General features: G+C 36.9%; 2 protein-coding genes across 5 annotated transcripts in view; both read right to left on the bottom strand.

Annotated features, from left to right (window-relative positions):
• The window catches only part of PIK3CB (phosphatidylinositol-4,5-bisphosphate 3-kinase catalytic subunit beta), a 183,372-nt gene that overhangs the window by 95,252 nt on the left and 64,359 nt on the right, over positions 1-23,761 (bottom strand). For 2 of the 3 annotated variants that reach the window (XM_069063883.1, XM_069063881.1), the window contains exon 2: positions 10,157-10,271. The exons of the other annotated variant lie outside the window; for it this stretch is intronic. The gene's annotated coding sequence lies outside the window, so the exon portion shown is untranslated. The remainder of the gene's footprint in view (positions 1-10,156; positions 10,272-23,761) is intronic. 3 annotated transcript variants of the gene reach the window in all.
• CEP70 (centrosomal protein 70) overlaps positions 1-23,761 on the bottom strand; it is a 261,992-nt gene that overhangs the window by 229,127 nt on the left and 9,104 nt on the right. The window lies entirely within an intron of this gene.

The raw sequence follows: 23,761 nt of genomic DNA, 5'->3' as shown, positions 1-23,761 counted from the left end.
TATACCTTTCCCTCTCCTTCCTCCTTCAGTGATTTGTAAAGCCTCATCAGACAGGCATTTTGCTTTCTTGCTCTTTTTTTTCTTTGGGATTTTTTGTTGTTCCCTCCTGTATAATATTCTGAATCTCGGTCCAGTTATTCAGCCATTCTATCTACCAAATCTAATCCCTTAAATCTAGTTATACCTCCGATGGTCTGATGATTTTCCCTATTTTCTTCAATTTAAGTATAATTTTACAATAAGAAGCTCATGATCTAAGCCATAGTCAGCTGCAGGTCTCATTTTAAATAACTGTATAGAGCTTCTCCACCTTTCACTGCAAAGTATATAATCAATCTGATTTTTATACTGACTACTTGATGATGTCAAAGTATACTTATTGGATTGTTGAAAAAGAGTGCTTGCTATGAGCAATGAGTTATCTTGGCAAACTCTGATAATCTCTGCCCTGCCATATTTTGTACTCCAAGGCCAAACTTGCATATTATCTCAATTATCTTTTGATTTCTCACTTGAGCATTTCAAAGCCCTATGTTAAATGAGACATCTTTTTTTATGTTGTTTCTAAAAAATATCATATGTCTTAATAGCAACTTTGGCCTCTTTGGCATTAGTAATTGGAGCACAGATTTATGTTCCTGTGATGCTGAATGGTTTACTTTGGACTCAAACAGATATCATTCTGCCATTTTAAAGATTCTACCCCAGTACTGTTTCTACTGACTATAAAAGCTATTCCATTTCATCTAATGGTTTCTTGCCCACAATAGTATATATAATGATCATTTCAATTAAATTCACCCATTCACTGACAGCCAAGATGACAATATTTAATCTTTCCATCTCTTGTTGACCACATTCAGTTTACCTTGGTTCACAGATCTTACATTCCAAGTTCCTATATACTCCTGATCTTCATAGCACTGGATTTTCCTTTCATCACCAGGCTCAGCTTCCTTTTGGCTTCGGCCTAGCCACTTTATCACTACTAGAACTACTTGTTGTTGCCATCCTTGGCTCTTCCCCTGGAGCATGCTGGATACCTTTGGACCCGAGGGGCTCATCTTCCAGTGTCATATCTTCTATAATTTTAATACTGTCAAATGGGCTTTCTTGGCAAAGATGCTGGAATGGCTCACTATTTTCTTCACCTATTTTCAGAACTCTTCAAATGATTTGTCCATCATGTGTAACCTGCATGGCATAGCTCATAGTTTCATTTTGCTACCAAGTCCCTCTGTCCAGATTGGGAGATTCCTTATAAACTGACCATATTTATTTGTTACAATTCTCTCCATGATTGTCTGTGATAATCATATTAGTAATATTTATAGTGCAGTAATATTCTTTCACACATGAGCCATTCTTCATTCAAATGGCATGTACTTTGTTTCCTGTCCTTTACCATCAAATAAATACAGTACTACTATAAGCATTTTGTTGTATATAGGGTGTGTTCATTTTTCTGAATGATCTCCTTGGGATATATTCCTAATAGTGGAATCTCTAAGTGAAAGGCTATAGACATTTTAGTCACCTTATTTGCCTAATTCCAAAAAATATTTTCCAGAATAGTTGTACAAATCCACAACTCCACCAACAAAGTACTAGGGACCTTATTTCCCTACAATCCCTCTAATAATGACTATTCTCTCTTTTTTTTTTTTGGATCCATACCAATTTTCTGGGTGTGAGGTGAAACCTCAGGGTTAGTTTGATTTGCATTTCTCTCATTATTAGTGATTTGACACATTATTTCATAATGGCTGCTAATAAAATGCAGGTATGGCGTTTGATCCCATAGATATCTATTAGTTGTCTACATATCTTGAATACCAAGCCTTTCTCTGAGAAATATAGAATATAGTCTAAGATGTCAGTCTAGGCTTAATTTCTGCCAGACTGCTTTGTAGCTTTCCCAGGAGTTTTTTTTTTTTTATCAAATAGTGAGTTCTTAAGTAATCTATGCTTTCAGATTTTTTTTTTAAAGCAATCAGGGTTAAGTAACTTGCTCAAGGTTACACGGCCAGTTATTTCTGGATGTGGTGCTGAGTGTCTGAGCCTGGGATTCGATCTCCAGGTCATCCCAACACTGGAGTCGGTGCTCTTACTCGCTGTGCTACCTGGCTGCCCCTATGCTTTCAGATTTACCAAATACTGGTTACTTAGCCCCATTATTTCTGATTCTCCCTTGTCTAATCTGTTCCACTGATCTATTTCTCTATATTTAACCAAATGGTTTAATGAGTGATGTTTTATAAATAAGACTGTTGGAACACTCCATATGGTTTCAATGTCTTAAAGTGCTATTCACCCTTTATTCTTACCTTTATTTTATTATTTCCTTTCATATTCTAGATCTTTTCTCTGTGAAATAGGTAAGGAAGGAAAATGGGGAAATTTAAGCAATGTAAAAAACAAAATATAAGTAAAAGTATTGTTAAGTTATTTTTAAAATCAGAATTATAAGACTTAATATTATCTAAATGCAATAGGAAGTTATAAAATAAAATGCTATGAAAGATAAGTAAGTAACATCCTATCAAGCAGGAGAAAACGGAAGAAATCAGGGACTGTTTGCTGAAACAGGTTTCAGTTACACATTACAAACAGGCTGAAATTGGGGCAGCTAGGTGGCACAGTGAATAGAGCACTGGCCCTGGAGTCAGGAGGACCTGGGTTCTGATCCAGCCTCAGACACTTAACACAAAAAATAGCTGTTGTGACCTTGGGCAAGTCACTTAACCCCAACTGTCCTCCAAAAAGCAAATAAATAAATAAGTTGAAATTTAATAAGTGAAGGAACAGAAGGAAGGCTTTCCTAGAGGATAGCTCTAGGAAACGAAAGGAAGTAGAAAGGCATAGTAGCACTACTGGGGCAAAGAACTACTCAGATGGACCGAACTACAGAGTTTTTTGCAGTTAGGTAATAAGAAAAACTGGCAAGGCAGTAAGGAGTCTTGCTATAGTCCTACTATAGCAGAGTCCTGCTATCTTCAATGCAAAGTAATAGAGTTTGAAATTTACGTGTTGACAATAGCAAACCACTTCAGATTTCTATCAGCAAAGGCATGAGTAAGTAGTAGTTGGGAGGATGAATTCAAAGGAAGAACCTATAGGTGGGAAAATCAGGAGTCTACCACAGTAGTGAAGTTTGGTGGTAAAAGGGCCCTGTCTTTAGGACAGTGTCAGTGAGAACAGAAAAGGCATAAATAACTGAATTACTTCATATCAAATAGATCCTTACTTGCCAAAAGGAAACGATACTAACATCATAAAAGTGATGTTACCTCCTTGCACACCTAAAGCTTGTTGAGAAGTTGAAGAAAGCTAGTAAGGAGAGAGAGCTAGGGCTAACTAAAATACTGACTACAGTTAATTACATTCCTGTAAACCTCAGAGGTTTAAAAAATGAAAGTGCAAACAAAACTCTTTTATCTTCCCTATCAGGCTGCCAAATCTTCTCAGTTCTCTAGAATGTATCTCCTTTCTTCATTGATCTGGTGTGAGATGTCCCTAGAGTGTTACAACACTTCACAGCTGATCTCAATCTGTATTTGCTCTATCCAAATTCATTTTACAGTAACTGTAAAGGTCATCCTACTCACTGCTCAGATCACTACCTGAAAAGCCCTGGTTTAGCTCCCATATTCTTTCTCTAGCAAAGCCAAGAAACTTGTACCAGACTGAAGAATAATCACAAAAATCAAAACACATGACTTCTCTCATTCTAGAACTGCATAAAAAGTCACTCCAAAACCCATGGGCAATAAGGAAGGGGATAGACCATCAAAGTATGTATCAACAAGACTCAGAAGGGACATGTTGTAAGTATATTTGTACTGAGGCACCACGTGCATATGGCTTCCCAGAGAAAGACCCCAGGATGATCAAAATGCCTCAGGATGGGAGAAGTGAATAATAACTAATAACAAGCATAATGCCAAACTACTAACGTGTCTTGACACTTCAGATCAGGACACCAAAGGTGACTAGACCTCCACAGTATCTAGCATTCCATTCTGAGGCACCAAAGAGGGAACTGAAGATTCAGAACTCTAAATGTCAAAGCTCCAGGAAATGGGAGTCACATGCAACAATCATGATGAAATTAATAGGGTCAACCAATTCATCCGAAATGACAATGGAGAGGAGATTCTGGCTATAGTATAAAGCACCAAATTGGGGACAAAAGCTGGAGATAAGTAAATCAAAAAAGTTTGCAAATCTAGAAATCTCCAAAAATAAGGAGTAAAGAACTTCATAACAATTATAAGAAGGGACTCAACGTACATAAGAATTACATGAATACATAGAAAATATTAAAGAAATAAAAAAATTAATATCTATGGAGAAAAGAATTAGATACCTTGACTGTTAATGCCCAGGAACAATCAGAGGAGGTGCAAAAAAGAGACGTTTCTAGGGAGAGAAGGTGAATCTGAGATGGGAGAGTATGGTGAGACTGGAGAGAAGCTTCAAGAAAAGTGATTCAGGGGCAGCCAGGTAGCACAGCGAGTAAGAGCACCAGCTCCAGTGTCAGGATGACCAGGGGATTGAATCCCTGGCTCAGACACTTAGCACCCACCCAGAAACACCTGGCCGTGTAACCTTGAGCAAGTTACTTTACCTCGATTGCTTAAAAAAAAAAAAAAAGTGATTCAAATACCAATAATCAGTTCAACTGTTAATGATCCACATTGATAGCCATCAACAAAAACCCAACAGCTTCTCCTATAAAGATTTTGTAATACAGTATTACAAAAGGTACCATTACAACAAAAATAAGTTTGCAGGAAAAGATTATAATCCCACAAGGTCAAAAGGGAATCTAAAATGAAATAAAGAAATTTCAAGTACTTATTATGAAAAGACCAGAAAGATAAGTAGGAACTCTAAAATGTAAGCATTAGAGTCTCTAGAGAAACCTAGAAAGGTAAATTTATTTAAGCAACTGGAGAGGAATAATTGATCACTAAAGTTTCCCTTAAGCAGTTTAATGTTTTTAATGAAAAAAAATTAACATAACAAAAATGACAATATTTAATATTTTATTAATTCATTAATATATAAATAAATAAATTATTTTGCACTGCTGAGTAGTGCCATATAATCAAACTACCAATTAGAATGAGGAAAATTAGTAACAAAATCATCTGAAGGAAAAGAAACTCAATCTTAAGGGTAATTATGGCTAAAAATTGCTATTTCAGAGGTAATAGTTACCTCAGGAATGACCTAGTCAAATCCTTCCTACCAATTATCAGATAAGGAAACTGTGGCTCTGCTTGGTTCACATCTACATTCAAATACTCCCTTTCAAAAATCTTCCAAATCAACTCTCTTCTGTGACAAACTTCCTTATTATTTTACCTCTTCTTACCCTTCCTTACTTCTAACCAGATCCTTCCTCACAGTTCATTATACCCCTCTTAGTTTTACTTGTCTGGATACCATGGTTAGCCATTTCAACAATGACCTTGATAAATAACCCAGAATCCTTTTCTCCCTAGATTTTAAGCTACATCCATATTGCTAATGTCCAAGTATGGGTAAATTCAAATGCTACTTTACCTATTCTGACCCTTAGACCCTGATATCCTAAGAGGTATTATGAATAAACATAATTAGCAGCCACATACACAAAATTCTGGTATTTAGCAACTTAAGAGTTTTATTTACTATGTTTTTAATTAATGTACTAAATACAAATAAAAACATATAATATACTAAAAGTCAACATCAATAAAATGTTGCTTCATTTACTACTTCCTCTGTCATGTGGCAGTAGAAAGGCTAAGGGAGACACTTGCAGCTATGAAAACTGTGTTAAAAGGGCACACTACACAAGGTTCTTTCACAATCTCCGTCTGAGGCAGACTACATGACCATCTAACCACAGTTATTTTCTGAAACAAAGCAGCAGCATGTCATGTTGTTAAAGAACCCAAGACAGGCAGCTCTACCACAGCATGATCTTTATAAACTTCTCTTGGTAATTGTGTAAATATCTCATAGTCTTACAGGAAGAAATCCCCAAGACAGAAGCTGAACTAGAATTGGAAAACACAGGGGCATTTACAGAAATTGGGACTGAAGTTTTTAAACTACACTGCCCAATTCATACATGTTCACATTACTTTAGGAAGCCTAGAAAGCAAAAATGTTTTCCAGCTAAATCATTTCTTTTCCAAGTAAAAACAAGATCAATGAGACCATTCTCTATTCAGAAATTTCTGTACCCTACCCCACTAGTCATAGTTTCAAAAGCTTAGTTGTCATTAAGAATTCATTTCAACAATTGTATATTTTCCTTATAATCAAGGTTTTTTTTTTCCTGGTGTGCATGTTCAGAAATGTTAAACAATGTGCTGACAAGGAATATATCTTATATATTACTCTTTTGTTTACAGTATTAATATTGGCAGATAACATTTCCTTGAAATCTTTTTTCCCCAGATGTCACAAGAACAATGTCAAAATCAATACCAAGATCACAGGCCATCTTCCTTAGATAATGCTTACAAAGAAACTCTGAAATAACAGCAGTAATATTTTCAATAAGAATGTTGCCAGTTGCCATAATAAATGCCTGGAGATTCAAGGGTTTTGTTTTGTTTTTGCAAAAACTGATCATTATTTTATTACTACATTCAACCAACAGAAATACACTAAGATAGGACATCTTTCACTAGTTAGGTTACTTTCAATAATGATATATTTTGCCAAACTATACCTGAGCTCTATAAAGATTAATCAGAACAAAATGAAACATCATAAACAAATGAAAAAAAAAAACCAGAAGTCTCTCAGTTTCTATATTAGGACTTCTTTCATATTTAACTGACAGAAAGTAATTCCATACCTTTTCTCAGCAGGGTGGCTAAAGAAAAATATCAGCACCAAGCTGCTGTTCTTAAAGTATTTTTTTGCAGAATGTATATGAAAAGACTGATATTATAGCAGCAATGAATATTATTAATTATTACATATAATTCAAACTACATTGTTTGATAGTAATCTACATAGCTGTTTATGGAATAAGCTTGTGATAAACCTCTATACTCTGAACAGTGGGCAATGATATTAACTCATCTCTGCTGTCATCACAAGAAACAATTGCTTTTCTTATATTTAATAGGCTCTTTTGTAATATGTAACCTCTCCTTTATCTGTTAATCGTGAAAGGAACTGGCAGGTCATTGAATAAAAGTGTATGATTAGTTTTTCCTTGAGATTATAACCTCTGTGATACATGAAATTTGACAGAGAAGTACATTTTAGAGAGAAGTATCACAATGCTATATCTCTTCCACAACTTACAGCACTATTAAACTCCACTTTACAGAAGATATTTCTAACAAATATAATCAAGAATGCTAAATAGTTCGGGAAAAGGGAGATCAAGAACCATGACCTATCCATTTCTGAAATTCTTAACCTCATCACATTGCCTTTTACTTAACAGTTATATGAACAACTAGAGGCTGCTATCTTGTTCTTTTGGTGTCTTCAAGTACAATTTACTGTTGAGTTATTTATCTTAGTTTTGATAGCTTTATTAGCCCACATAACCCCCCAATTGTATCATAATTCACAATGCATTTTATAACACTACTTGTACACAAATCAGCATTTCAATATCTGCTGAAATAATTTTTTTCAAGAACTAAAAAGATCTTTACTTTATAAATATCTACTGATTTTGAAAATGGTGTTATTCATTCATTTGACAAATAATATATATCACAGGGAAGGTACATTAAAAGGGAAAAACAGAGGAGGACATAGAGAGGAATGTGTGATGGAAAAAAGGTCTTACTTTGGTGGTGGGATGGAGGTTCATTGATGAAAGCTCCCATGGTCTGTGAAGGGAGATGGGAACCTTGAACTAAGTTTGGCCTGGAGGATCTGGTGCTTGAAAAATCTACTTGTCCCACAAGAGGGGCGTTGGAGTGAAGAGAGGAGGAAGGGTAATATGACTAAGACCATGATTACAAAGTGAAAAACCAAACTGCTTGTGTGGCTGATATGCTGACTCTAAGAATTCCAAAGGAAGTATTCCAAAAATATTTTAAATTATGGAGGGTTAATAAATGTAGAAACACCCAAGATGACAACTTCAAAAGATAAAACTTGTTTTGATATATAAATTCTGGTATTTGGGGGACGTGCTGCTTTCAAACTAAAACTGCCGTTTATCTAAAGATTAACTGATTCAGTTATTCAGAACTGCATTCTCCAGGTAATTCACTTTGTTGGGCTCATCAGAAGGTGAATTTTTCTTCTAAACAGACGTTTCTAATATGGAAATGTTTTACATGATTGCATGTGAATAACCTATATCAGACTGCTTACCATCTCAAAGATGGGAGAGAGGAGGGAAGACAGAATTTGAAACTCAAAATTCTTGTAGAAAAAATTTTTTTTAAAGAATGTTAAAGTCTTTTTACATATAATTGGGAACAAAATGAAAAGCAAAGATGTCTCACTGTTTTACACTGGAGTCTATTATTCGATGAGGCCATCAGCTGGCAGTATATCTCATTTTTTAAGTTAAAGTCATCTATTCCATATTATATGGAATAGTGATTTGGAATCTTAACCAAGAAAATAAGTGGATACTTGAGAAAGTCCTTAAGGAGCCTAAGCTCTTTTCTGAAAAAATGGTTCTGTTAAACACACTAGTCTTTTTTCTAAGTAATACTACAAAGCCAAGTTATTAAATTTTTCAGAGCTCTCCAGTGACACTGAAAACATGCTGCTCTAATAGCATATTAAAAATATAATATAAAAATAAATAAAAACTAAATATAAAAAGCTATTATAATATTTCTATTCCTTGTTATCAATTGTTACTGATATTCTTAACAAATGTGCACTTATACTTTACAAAAGCACTTTATCCACTTTATAGGTGAGGCGCCTCAGGTGGCTAAAGTGAGCTTCACAAGGTCACATACCAGTATGCCTACCAGTTCTGGAAAGTTCAGCATAAAGATCTGTGTACTACCAGGAAATAAATTCTGTTGGATTTTTATCAAAATCATTTTATTTAATGATTTATTTGTACTTGCTCCTGAATTTCAGTCTCATATCACCAACTACCTTATAGACTCTCTTTCTCTTAAATTAAATGTGTCTAAAACGGGAAGTTACTATCTTTCCTTTTCTTTTCTCCCTATCTCTTTTTGCCACTTTTCCCATTTCTGTTAAAGGTACCACTATTCTTCTCTTTATCTTGGTTCAGAATTAGGAATTATCTTTAACTCCTTATTTTCATGTAATATTCTTCCTCCCCTACTTCTAATCATTTGTCAAATCTTGTCAACTATACCTCCCACAACATCTTACATTTTCAAGGACATCATCATTCATAGTTCAAATCTTTACTTCTTCCCTGGACTAATGCAAAAGCCTCTTAATCAGTCTCCTTGACAGCTGTTATTTCCCGCTCTCCACTTTAACATCCTCACAGCTGCCAAATTTAGAATGCACAAGTCTGATTATATTATTCCCTTACCCAGGAAGATTCAGCAGCAATCCGCTACCTCTAAGATAAAATACAAATTGCTCTCTCTGGCATTTTGAGCCTTTCACGATTTAGTTTCAACCTAACTTTTTACACTGATGTCATGTAACTCCACCTTATGCACTCTACATTCCAGCCCAAATGTCTTATTAACAGTCGAGGATTATTCCTTTTCCTATTAGGTTAACATTTGCCCAAGCAAAATAATATGCTTGGAAAGCTAACCCTTGACCTCTGCTTCTTGGAACCTCCAAATCCTTTAAGGATAAGCTCAAGGGCTGCCTTCTCCACGAGGCCCTTCCTGATCACCTCACTGTTCGTGCTCCCCAGCTCTAGGAAATCATTTTATTATTTTATGTTTATTTTGTATGTATCTTGTATTACTTATCCGTTTACCTGTTTGTTCCTAGCAGAATGCAAGTTACTCGTAGGCAATATGGTCTATTGTCCAAGTACTACCCAATGTATCAATATTTCTCAAACTGAAGAGTAAAGATATCAATGTTTTAAAAATGGAAACAACTAAAAATAACCAATATTTGCCCTTTTCTCCTACTCCAACTGTTGATTATGGGGGAAAAAGAAAAAATAATAAACTAAAGGATAAAAATATTAAGTACTTACTGAGGAAATATAGCCCCCATTTCAGCTTTTTAGGATCATAGGCAAATTTTATTTTAAGCATTAAAATAAAATTCTGTGCTTTTTACTGATGACTTCCTCAGATTTTGAAGATGATCTACAATAAAAAAAAATCAAATGTTAATAATCCAAAATAGAATCTATAATAAATAAATTGACATTTTTGCTGTTTATGGTACAGCAATATTAACTGTTTTTTTAACTATATTTAAGAAATGGAAACTGCTTAACTATATCTATGACCAATTAACCTTGTACCTCAATTTCTTCAACTCTAAAACCAATGGGTAAGAGAACTGTTATCACACAGGGGGGATTTCATCATAGAAAATATTCTTAGTGCTTCTTAGTATTTGTTGTAAGGTTATTCTGTTTTAAGCAACACAAATAAGAAAACTATTTTTATTATGCTGTTGTTTAGTTGTTTCAGTCATGTCCAACTCTTTGTGACCTTATTTGGGGTTTTCTTGGCAAAGATATTGAAGTGACTTGCCATTTCCTTCTCCAGCTCGCTTTACAGATGAGGAAATGGAAGCAAACAGGGTTAAGTGACTTGCCCAGGGCCACACAGCTAGGACGCATCTGTGGCCGGATTTGAACTCTGGTCATCCTGACTCCAAGCCCCACCATCTATTCATTATGCCACCTAGCTGCCCATCTATTTATTATAAAGCAGGCTAATTTTGCCTCTTCTAACCATGCATTCAATATTTTCCTTCAACATTTCACAGTTTCACGATTTCATCAGTGGAGGCCCTTGCTCAGTTAAGTCAGATCACAATTCTCTGTGACTTACTATAAACTTCACAAGTTGCTGGGAACAAAAACAACACTTAGCTAGGTGGCACTGCCAAAATCTGAGACTCACTCTATCACCCGTCCCAGTCTCAAATCCTGTTCTGCGTAATAGGACTCATCAGATCTTATACTCCACTGCCACTGAAAAAGCAGCACCACCATTTACAAAAAATGAATGAATGAATGAATGAATAAAACTGCCATGAAATTAGCAATACAATCAGACTTGGCAGCTAGATGACCCAATGTATAGCAAGTTGGTCCTGGAATCAGAAAACTTGTGTTCAAATCCAGCCTAAGATGCTTCCTAGCTGTATAACCCTGGGCAGGTCACTTAATTTCTTCTTCCCTCAGTTTCCTCAACTATAAAATGGAAGTGATAACAGCACCTATCTCTTAAGAGTTGTTGTGATGATAAAATGAGATTATATTTGTACAGAGCTTTGCAAACCTTAAGGCATTATTATAAATGCTAGCTATTTATTAAATATATAACATAATAAAATAAATAATATAATATAGTAAAATAGTTTTACAGGTAAGCTTATCAGATGATTAGAAAATTACATCATGAGCTTTTTTCTGGTCAAAATTAATGGGTTACTTATATGATAGCATAACCAACTCATTTTGGTATTTTGGTCATCTGGAGTACAAAATCTTAGCCAACGTGGGCACAAATCACAATGGTGATCTAAATGACTAAAGGAAGAAGACTAACTCTATTATAGTCTGGGCATCATAGCTGGAATAACACTAGAGATGACAATTCAAATTTAAGGAAGTTCTACTAAGAGACCACAAGTAATGCTTGAGTATCTATATGATAGAAATCACAGAATCGGAGACTTGGAAGGAACCTGAACAACCATCTAGTTCAATCCATACATGAAAGAAATCTCCTATTTAATATAGGATCCTAACTGGTCTCTCACCATCCTAGTCCATTCTATGAACTTACTATGAACTTATGAAATTAACTACCTAAGTAATTTACCTTAAGCACAGATCTGACCATGTGACTCCCCTACTCCACAATTCCAATAGCTTCCTATTTCCTATAGAATGAAATATAAATTATTATACAACCAGAGCCAATTTATCTTTCCAGAATTATTGGACGTTGTTTCTTCTCCCTAACTTTGTAATCTAGTCAAACGGGCTTTCTTCTCTCTTGCATACAAATCTCACACCCACATGCCTCCTTACCTACAACCCTCCTTACCTACAGTTCAGGGAAAAAATTACATTCTGATAGAAATCCAAGATTTTAAAAGGTATATGGGAAGAGGGGGGTGTATTTTTCTTGTTAAGAAGAGTTAGTTATACTCATTTTCTATAAACATTAATTCAGAAAAGGAAAGGGGACCTGGAATGGATAGAAAAGATGAAAAACTGAAAATATTAGTAAAGGAGTTTTATACTGTTGGTATCTTCATCTATGTTATGTCGGTGATAGAACTTTTTTTTCCTTCTTCAAAATGCACTTTTACTGGAAAAATTAAGATGAATGGGTTAAGCTAGATTTTCTCCAAGTTCCCTTCAAATTACAAATTATTGTGATTCTATGAATAACAGAGTAGGACAAATTCATGATCCCTCATCAAAGTATAGGGTGTCCCAAAAGTCTCAGTGCAACTTTAAGTTTTAGTAGCTTAAAACTGCACTAAGATTTTTGGGATACCTTATATTTCTCTGATAATGACAAGATAGCTAAGAAAAGAGAGGTCTATCCTCCCTGGTATTAACCTCAAATGATCTGCTATCTCCATTCTATGAATCCCTATAAGCATTTTCCATCTGTAACAATAATGTTGGCCATTATTCCTATACATCATAAGAGGAATCATGGCTTTCTGCAAAAAAAGAGCTGAACTAAAAAAAGTCAGTAAGACATGATGTGTGATTCTAGACAAGTCACTTATTTAACACTTTAGTCTTCTAAGGAGCTCCATAAGAATGTATATAAGATGCAGAAAAGCTGCTAGCGAGTTTCCTCACCTGAAAGTTCTCAATACCAGTGAAATTATAAATCTTGTCCCTATCCTTATTCATGCTTTAAATTTATCAGTCTTGTGTCTCCATAGGAAGATTATAAATTGCTGTCACAATTGGATCATCTGAATGTCTTCTCTTATACCTCAGGTAACAGTGAGGAACACATAGGAATAGAAAATGATAATTCTGGATAATTATTCATAGACAAATTTAATAAAATACAAAACTCAATTATATAGTACTTGTCTACTGAATTGTCTATTCATTTGAACTGTTAATTACTGGCACCATCCTCTCTACTGGAACAGATATGTTTACCACCCTGATACTGAATGGTTACTAAAAAAGCTTTTATTGTGTTAGCTTATAGCTTAGAATGTTTCAAATTATACTGAATCAAAGTCCTATGCTATTCTGAGGAAAGAATCTCTGAGAAGTTTCCCGACATTATTAGTATAATAAAAATGCCATATTTGGAGTCAGGAAGAAATGATTTTAATCTCACCACAGACCTTAGGTATGGGGAAATCACTTACCCTCTCAGCCTCAGTTTCTTTATCTGTAAAATGAGAAAACACATGGCACAACTTACAGAGTTGCCAAGATCAAAAGAGATACCACATGTAGAACTCTGCTCAAAATGCCACAGTGAAAACACTATTCCATCAAGGAATAAAAAAAAATAGCACCAGACTAAGTAAGAAATCCAAGGAGAAATTCAAAATAAATTTTTCTAGACTAGGTCCTAACAAGGAGATAGTCAGAAGCCTGTGGGCTTCTGTGAATAAGGGATCCAGACAGTAAAGTTTGCAGAAGTGTACAGACTAGCTGGGGTATACCTGACAGGGACAAACTAGGGAAGCCTACAAATTGAAGCTGTGAACCTAGGGCAGGGAGATGGGAGACTAGAAAAGGGGCAAACTTAAGACAACCTGGAACTTGCAACTGTGGTGCTCGGACACTGAACCAAATGCCTGTTGACTGATCATGAACAGGGGCTCAGAAGGCTTCAGGGTCTTAGATCAGGAAGGCAATGACTAGGGCATTGCTCTAGATCAGACTATCCAAGTCTAGGCTGGAGACTAACCAAGCCAGCCTACCAGGCTCCCAGTAATTTCTGAGATCCTCAAAAAATAAATCTCCCATTGCCTAGACTCCAAGTAATAAAGATCAGAAAGAATCATCAATCATTCCAGAAGGACATAGAGCCTCCCCCAATATAAAGTCCTAACTCAGGAAGTAAGACCAGAAAATGAGTGAACACAAGAGAACTCTGGTGATACATACTATCTAGTTAGGGAATGTACAAGAAACCTATCCAAAAGAGAATTTATACACATACACATACACACACACACACACACACACACACACACACACACACTCTCACTCTGTCTCTCTCTCTGGATTCTGCCAACCGATGCATACATACACACATACACACACACACACACACACACACACACACACACACAAAACTAACAATAACAAAGCCTTCAACAAGGTACAATGCTTATTAATGCCTAATTAATTATTAATTAATTAATTAATTAAACCCTAAGTACAGGCAAAGAAGAGACTTTTTAAATGTAATAAGTATTTAAGACCAAAACAAACGATCACATGTAATGAGGATACACTAGAAGCTTTCCCAACAAATACAGGAGCAAAGCAAAGATGCCCATTCCCTCCATTATTATTTCATAACATTTTGGAAATGCTAGCAATAAAACAAGAGAAAGAAGCAAAAAGCATAAAGTTTAAAAGAGGGTAAAAACAATCTGTGTTTTCTGCTGAAAATATGAAAGAATGATTCAAATCATTAAAAATATGAGAAATGCAAATCAAAACAACCTTGAGGTTTTACTCTATACCTAGCTGTAATGACAATGTAAATGGAAAGATCTTTCCCACCCAATAATAGGCCCATGTGACTTGCTTGAGTCACATGGAAGCCTGAGTCACATGAGTCTGTGGGGGGAGGAGCTTGACAAGTGGGGGGATTAGGAAGGGGTGAAGTAGGAAAGATAGAGCAGAGCCCAGAGAAAGTTGGTGAGAGCAGTTGGAGCTGAGGAAAATAAAGGAAGCAGGCAGCAAGGTGAGAGTGTTCATTTGTGGGAAGGCCCTAGCAGGGGGAGGGCTTGGGGATGGTGATGCCCTCTGCATTGCTATTGTGTATAGATTTCTGTGTTGCTATGATGGATTTTGCTTTCTGGTATTGGAATTCAGCTTTCTGGTGTTTGAATAAATGTTTTGGTTCTGTCTTCTATGAGGAGAATCTGTTATATTTCATAATTCAGAATTACACCTGCATATTCATAGCTGCTGGAGGCGCTGTGAATATTGAATTGGTGCTACACTAGCAAACTTGCAAAGGTGATCAAAGATGGAAGACACTGGAAGGGTTAAGGGAAGACAGGCATATTAATAAGTTGTTTATATCGCTATAATTGTACAAATCAGTACAATTATTTTGGAAAGCAATTTTGAATTAAGCAAATAAAATGACTAAAATATCCATATCCTTTGATCCAGATATTCCATTATTAGGTTTATTCATACTCCAAGGAGGCCACTGATAATCAGAAGACTTCATATGCTCCAAAATATTTATAGTACACTCTTTGGGATAGCTAAGAATTGGAAACTAAGTATTGTGATAGTAATGGCAATTAAAGATTCCCCTGTATTGGCTTGGTTTTCAAATTGATTGTGTTAAAACCCAGAGTTTGTTAATCCCACCTGTGGGATGGGCTTGTTGATGTGAAAAGAAAGTCCTGAAGTGGGAGGAGCTGGTGACGTAGATTTGGAGAGACACTGGAGAGAGGCGGAAGATCTTTTTTGGAAGCAGCACCTCGTGGAGAGAGAGAGAGACTAAGAGGATTGCTGGTGGCCACTTTGAATTGCCCTGGACTTTTGAGACCTGCCCCCTGAGCTGCCAAGGACTGAGGAGACATGGCTGTTTTGCTGGTACTTTGTCTGTCTGTTTTGATGTTATTTTGCCAGATTTGTCCACTGGTGAAAGACTGTCCTGTTGAAGAAGTCCTGGAACCTGGCATTTGGTTAAGAAGGCCTGAGACTGTCCTGCAGACAGAGAGTGAATACTGTCCACTGGTGAGGGACAGTACTGAGAGTGAATACTGTCCACTGGTGAGGGACAGTACTGTTGTTGCAGGGGTCTGGAGACTGTCCGGCAGACAGAATGAATACTGTCCACTGGTGAAGGACAGTGCTGTTGTTGCAGGGGTCTGGGAGCCTTTCTGTTGGTTCAGAAGCCCTGAAGAAGGATTTTCTTGTTGTATGTTTACAGAAATCCTGGGAGAGGGCTTTGCTAATGTGTTCAGGGGTTCTAGGGCTGTTCTACAGACAGAGGATAAATTCATGAAGGGACTGGCAATGTATCTTATGGCCTTGCTAAGCCTTGTCTCTCCAGGAACTAAGATTGCTGAGAACTTGCCTCCTGTCAAGATGAAGAAAAGACCTCCATTTGGGTATTAAGTGCTGTGTTTAAACTTGATGTAACTCTGGGGTAGATTCAATTGTGATCCAGGGGTGGGGAACTTTTGACCTTTTTGTGTTCTATGGTTGAGCAAATGAATGTATTTTACTTATGTTTGGAAACTAATCTCCATTTGAGAAGAGGGGCTTTGTGGTGGACTTAATTAAGGTATAGCCTAGGGGTGGAGAAGTATTTAGAACAGAGACTTTGTAATTGATTGAATGATTGGAAGATCCTGGGGTGGGGTAGTACTTGGAGATTATTTAATCACACTTAGTAAATGCTGTATTTTGAATGATGTCATGTTTTGATCTTCTCTGTTCTGGGTTTGTTACTGAATAAAATAGAGAGCACCTATGCTGGTATTTTGAACCTGGGAAGTTGCCTTTGCTTGGTATTACATTACAAGTATATGCTCAATGATTGCAAAAGAGATAAATAAATTGTGGCACAGGAATATAATTGAATATTATCTATGCTGTAAAAAATGATAAACATGATGAACAGAAAGAAGCATGAAAAGATTTAGAATTGATAGAGTGAAGTAAGGAGAGGTAAGAAAACAATGACTAAATGACTAAAGTTTTGTAAATAGAAAACAGAGCCAAGCAAATATGCACAATGACTACAACAGTGTAAACTTAAAGAACAAAACACTTAAAAACTGAAGTTGTAAAAATTACAAAAAACAAGAATACGTGTAAAGAAGGGATATAAGAAGGCAACCATAGCCCATTCCTTTAGAACGATAGGAGGTCATCACTTAACCCCAAATGTCCTCCAAAAAAAGCAAAACAAAAAACAAAAACACACACAAAGATAGGAGGTCCATAGGTGTGGTACGTTGCACATATTTTCAGATCTTTTGAAGGAAGTGATCAATTTTGCTGATTTCTTTCTTTTAAGAAATCTTTAAAAATGTGGAATGGCTCTCCAGGAAGGGGAAAGGGAAGTAACAGGTAAAAATTTGGGGTAGATATATAATTGTGGTTTTTTTAAACATAGAGAATAACTATATATTACTAACTGACAAGCAAAACCTCAAAAAAATCAAAGGTCTTCCACAAACTACCAGAATTCCTTTAAGAAATAAGGCAAGAAATTTTAAATGATCATATAAATGAAATAAAAGCAACAAACAAGAGGTTCTTAAGTTTTTCTCTGTGTGTTGTGCAACCTTTCTCAGTCAGGTGAAAAGTGTTTTTAAGTTCAACAAATAAAACATATAGGTAGCAAAGGAAATCAACTATATTCAAATATAGTTTTTTGAAGTTCAGAGACCTCACTGTCTCATCCAGATTAAGAAACTCTATTCTGAAAGAAAGAACAGAAATGAAAATTAAACAGCTGGAGGAAAGAATGGAAAACAGAATAAAGAGCTTAAGCAAAACTTCTTGAAGTAACAAACTTCCTGAAATTTAGACTGTGCCTGAGAGCAATGATTCCATGAAACAAGAAATATTTTATAAAAAATTGATATCCTGAAAAAAAGTTATAATATGTAAGATATCATCAAAAACAGCTAATCTAGAAAACACATTGAGAAGTAATCTGAGATAAAATATATAAAGTACTCTAGAAACTTTAAACTGTTATGTAAATGTTAGCTATTTTTACTATTATTATTTAATTGGTTCATGTGTGGTACCTGATAAACTTGAAGGTAAGACTATGCTATCTTCATTAATAGTCCTGTTAAAAGACTATTAAAAGTCCTATTAGTAGCATTTTTACTACCATATACCATTTCTGCCACCATTTACTTCCATAATTCCAATATCCTCAAGTCACAGGCTTTGAAAAGTTTATAAGAGTTTAACTGGATTCCTGGGAAATATTAAGCAAAGCTGAAATATTTTCACACTATTTCCACTTTGGGATTTCATTTGCTGTATTTCAAAATAACTATGGATAGTAGTGTAAAGGATGTTCCTTTTTCTTAAAACAGGATCAAGAATACTCATCTCAAAATAAGTACTTGGTTAGAAAGCTATAAAAAATCTCATATAAATGAGAGAACCAGCTTACCCAAGCTACATTACTCACCAAATATACCCCTACAAATTTAACCAGACCATCTTCCCTTCACCTAATAGGACACAAAAAAGGAGAGACTGGTGAGACTTTGCTAGCCTTTGGCTACTCCAGTGAATTCTTAAGAGATGGATGAACTATCCTGCTGGTAAATCCTGTGGAGTTCTCGTTTTTCATTTAGCAGCTTCTGATTTTCCACATCATTTTCATCAAACCAGTCTTGGTGTTTGCATGTGTTCTGACCCCGATGAGCAAATGTACTGCTATACACACCAAATCTCTGAAATGCCCACTCCTTTTCTGCTCCACTGTTGCCAATTATGTGTTGACTCAACTATCCCTCCAAGTTAACAACAAACTGTTCCCCCTCAGAGAAGAGCTCTAATTTGTTGACATTAATTCTTCTGGTAGTCATTTTGCCTTGGGGGCACCACTTTTGATGAATGCAAATATTTAGCTTGGAAAGAATGTCAAGGATCAGTCCAGCACTCTGCACCACACAGTGCCTTTAATTACATCAAAAGTAAAGTACAAACAAAGCTTAGAAAGGTGCAGGATTCCTAGATCAGTGACAAGGCAGATGAAATTCAGTTTTATGTTGATAATAACAATCCAAAGCACTTTTATGATGTCCTGAAGGCTATTTATGGGCCAAAGACTTATGGTGTACCTCAACTACTCAGCGCTGATGGAGTCACATTGATTAGTGATAAGGACATGATCCTAGAGAAATGGGCTGAACGCTTCCATAGTGTTCTCAACAGACCATCATCAATCAATGCTGAGGCCACTAACCATTTCACTTATCTCAGGTTGAAGTCAATTCCTCCCTAGCTGAAGCTCCAACTGGAGAAGAGGTTTTGAATGCCATTAGGTTCCTTTCATGTGACAAAGTACCTGGTGCTGATTCTATTCCAGTTGAAATTTACAAGGTATGGGGTACATTGCTCATACAAAAGCTGACTGAAATTTTCCAGGTTACATGGCAAGAAGAGGTTATCTCACACGAGTTCAAGGATGCTTCCACTGCCCATCTCTGTAAAGGTAAAGGAAATAGATTTTCCTGTGACAATGGGGGCAGAGGAGAAGGGTTATTATTCTCTCTTAGTCATTGCTAGCAAGATTCTTGCCAGAGTCCTTCTTAATAGGCTGATCCTTCACCTGGAAGATGGTCATCTACCTGAGAGTTAGAGTGGCTTCAGAAAGGACCGAAGAACAGTCAATATGGTGTTTGCTGACCGACAATGCCAGCAGAAATGCCAGGAGAAGAACAGAGGTCTGTACACAACGTTTGTAGATCTGAACAAGGCCTTAGTGAATTAATCAGACAGCACAGAGTGAATTAATCAGACAGCACAGGTGTAGGAGGAAAAGAGTACCCTATCCAGAGCACCTGCCTTTCTGAGAGGCTGGAAGAGAATCAAGGACATCAGGAGGGTGATATCTCCACTTGTAAATGAATTGGATTTAAGTGAGGCAGAACTGTGCAAAATCATCAGCCTCACTCCTCCTGAGTCACTGGTCCAGTGGCAAGGCATAGGTGAGAATGACTGGCAATGGCCCCAGATGCAGTGGGAGACCTTGGTCTTTTTAAGCTAAGGTCTTTCCCAGGTCTTAGTTGGTCTAAAACATAATCTATTCAGCAGTTAAAGGATTGATAAGACCTGAGACAAAAGATATCCTAGTTTGACTTCACAAAAGAATCAATCTGGGAGGGGAAGGAGTTTCTGGCCAGAACATAAACAACTTCTATTTAAACTCATGGAGACCTAAGAACCCAAACTGAGCAAGTGCGGGTTGGTTGGGGACTTAATATTGGCCAATCAGTAAAAGTAAGAGTGACTTAGCTTTAGAGGAATAGTCAAGTAACTATTTTTGAATCCCAATGGGCTTTATCAAAGCCTGATTTTTCAGAGCTATATTTCAAGAAATCATTAATAAGAACTACATGAAAAAAAATTAATTGTCCCAGTTAAAAACAAACAAAAACATGTAGAATTGTCTAAAATAAATAATAAAATGAAATAAAGTCTAAAAACACAAGGGGCACTATAAGTTTGAGAGGGATAGTGTAAGTCTCTGGGAGATGTAGGTATTCACTGAAATGTTGGGACTTTGCTAATTCAAATTTAGTTCCTTTAGATGTTTTCTTTATCTTTCTGTGGGGTTCTACAAGTCCTTTGCATCTTCTAGATTTTCTGTGGGGTGAAATAAAGGATGCCATCTACTTCCCTTCCTCCCCCCAGGAGAGAGACTGATGAATGATAATGGGCTACAATTTATCAAAAAAGAACTGAGTATTGCAAGTGATCTAAAAAAGATAATCACAGAGATGAGATGAATGATCATATAGTGAGAAGAAAAGGTAAAAGATAGCCTATGTACTTCACAGGTATCTGTGGAATGTCAATCGATGTAGAGGAGCATCCACAAGGCACACTGTGTGGAACCCCTATAGAGGATTTATAGGGGGACATGAACAAGAGACACACATGATGGTAAGAGGTAGACAGTCTGCAATCTCTACCTTTGGAGACAATGTTCACTATCTGTGATCTGTCACAGATTCAACGTACTTAAAAACACTGGATTTTGCAAAGAAATGCCTTAGATCATATTTTAAGTTTTTAAAAAATTGTAGCTCAGGATTCCAAAACACTTCAGGGTTTAGAAATGCATTACTCTGCTAAGATAACAGAAACAGTAACCTCTAGATTTCCCTACTGTAATGGTAATGAAATGTGAAGATCCCTTTGTATTGCTAAACTAAGAGGTAGTTAGCACCTACTTTCAAATTAAGTCTCTGTTAAACAAACAGAAGGTATGAACCCCTGTTGTAGCTGTAACAGGAAGGGGCTGAACAGGGAGGAGCTATACTGTATTTTTTAAGGAAGAGCACAAGCTGGACAATCAGAACTTCTTGAGACAAGCATCTGAAGGCTGGGTTGCTGCTGCTGAAGTGGAACTTCCATGGAGAAAGTGGTTTTGATCTTGAGAATGGAAGAAAGTGATTTTTATTTTGAGAACGGAGCTGCTGAAGAATTCCAAAGGCCAGCTGGAGCTGCTGAGGACTTCCATGAACCAACTGGAACTGCCAGAGGAAGCATGACTGCGGTGTCAGTACTTTGTCTGTGGCTCTGTTTTCAAGTCTTCCCAGGAACAGAGACTGTGAAGGATTTGAGATGGAGTGGACACTGTGAGCTTCAATGTAGAGTGAGAACTGCATGGAGAGCTGGACAAGGAGCTGGGGGCTGTCTGCTTTTGAACCCAGATGACAGTTTGGTGGATTCAGGTAGGAGCTACCTGCCTCAAGTCAAGGTGAAAAAACTTACTTGTGACCTAGGGGTGGATGGCCTGTGTATTTTCCACTACCTCTTATGAGAGTAATGAATAGTGACTGCTGAAATTGTAACTTACTTGTGACTGAGGGGTGGATGGTTTATATATTTTCCACTACCCCTTAAAAAAGTACTGAGTAGTGACTGATATGGTAACTTAATTGCACCCCAAGTTAAGGAGACCTCCCTAAGGATTAGTGAGTTAAGGATTAAGCAGGCTCTGAGTAACAGTAATGGAATTTAAAGCTCCCCCTGTATTGGCTTGGTTTTCAGGTTGAATGTAAAAAGACAGAGCTTATGAATCTCACCTGTAGGATGGGCTTGTTGATGTGAAAAGAGAGGGCTGAAGTGGGAGGAGCTGGTGCTGTGGATTTAGAGAGGCACAAGGGGAGAAAGAGACAGAGAGAGAGACAGAGAGACAGAGACAGGCAGACAGAAGAATGTTTGGAATCAGAATCATGGAGGCAGAGAAAGGATTGCTGAGGGCCAGTTCGAGCTGCCCAGGACTTTTGAGAGCTTACCAGGACTGAAGAGACATGGCTCTGATGCTGGTATATTGTCTGTCTGTTTTGATGTTGTTTTGCCAGATTTGTCCACTAATGAAGGACAGTGCTGTTGTTGCAGAGGTTCTGGTACCTTGCTGTTGGTTCAGAAGCCCTGAAGGATTTTCTTGTTGTATGTTTACAGAAATCCTGGAAGAGGGTCTTGCTGATGTTTTCAGGGGTTCTAAGACTGTTCTGCAGGCAGAGAATGAATTAATGAGGGCACTGGCACTGTATCTTGTGGCTTTGTTAAGCTTTGTCTCCCCAAGAACAGAGATTGCTGAGAACTTGCCTTGGGTCAAGATGACGAAAAGACCTCTCTTTGGGTTGTAGCTCAGGGATAGATGGCCTTTGTGCTCTCTACTACCCCTTTTGAGCTTAATTTGTCACTGAATAAAATGGAGAGCTACTATGCTGGTATTTTGAACCTTGGAAGCTACCTTTGCTTGGCATTACACTCTCCTCCTTAACACTGATTGAATTAAGGATGATTGAATGATTGAGTTACTAAATGCTTGTATTTTGTTGAAAACTGTGTGACTACTTTGGTGGAAACTATGTAGCCATTTTAGTTATAAGTTGTTGAGTTGTGACATGATGAATACTGTATTTTGATTTTCTGTGATAAGTTGTAACATTGTGAATGCTGTACCTTGATTTTCTGTAAATGTTTTGCTCTGATTTGTTATTGAATAAATAGAGAGTTTGCTATACTATGTAATCAGAACCTTGAAAGCTGTTCACAGCAGCAGTCCTATGGAAAGCTGCTCATGCTTGGCTTTACACCTATCCAATCTAGGAATCCACAACCAGACCTAGTAGTACTGTGGCACAGTGAATAGACCATTTGCCCAGGAGTCAGGAGGGCCTGAGACCAAATCCAGCCTCAGACACTTGACACTTAACTAGCTATGTGACCTCAGACAGGTCACTTAAACCCAACTGCCTTGCCTTTCCCCCCTCCAAAAAAAAAAAAAAAAAAAAAAAGGAATCTGGTAGTCCTGAAGAGACACTTAGATAGATAAACCAGGGCAGGTAAATAAATAGCTAAGTGTAAAAGGTAGAGAGCTTTAGAAAAATGCCAGAACTCCCTAAACTCCACAGAACCCAAGCCCAGCAAAACTGGAGCTCCCAGGCTACAGGAGGGCCATTCTGAGATATTCTGGGCAGATCTAGAACTGCATTCTCTAAACAAGCTGGTCCACTCACCATTCCCCAAACCAGTCAATTGCTGCTTAAGGTCAATTCGGGAGCCAGTGGCCTCAAGACATCTGAAATATCAAGTATAGTACCCTTGAAAACATGACCTGAGCCAAAGTCTAGCTTAGTGGAGTATACAGCTTGAGTGTGCTTCAGCAAATGAAGCAGTATAAGTAGA

This window comes from Petaurus breviceps, unplaced genomic scaffold (assembly GCF_028583685.1).
Source record: "Petaurus breviceps papuanus isolate PSGF00001 unplaced genomic scaffold, PetGlider_PUasm1.0 90604, whole genome shotgun sequence".
Lineage (NCBI taxonomy): Eukaryota > Metazoa > Chordata > Mammalia > Diprotodontia > Petauridae > Petaurus > Petaurus breviceps.
The sequence above is the reverse complement of the archived record's forward strand: the minus strand, read 5'-3'. Positions and strand labels throughout refer to the sequence as shown.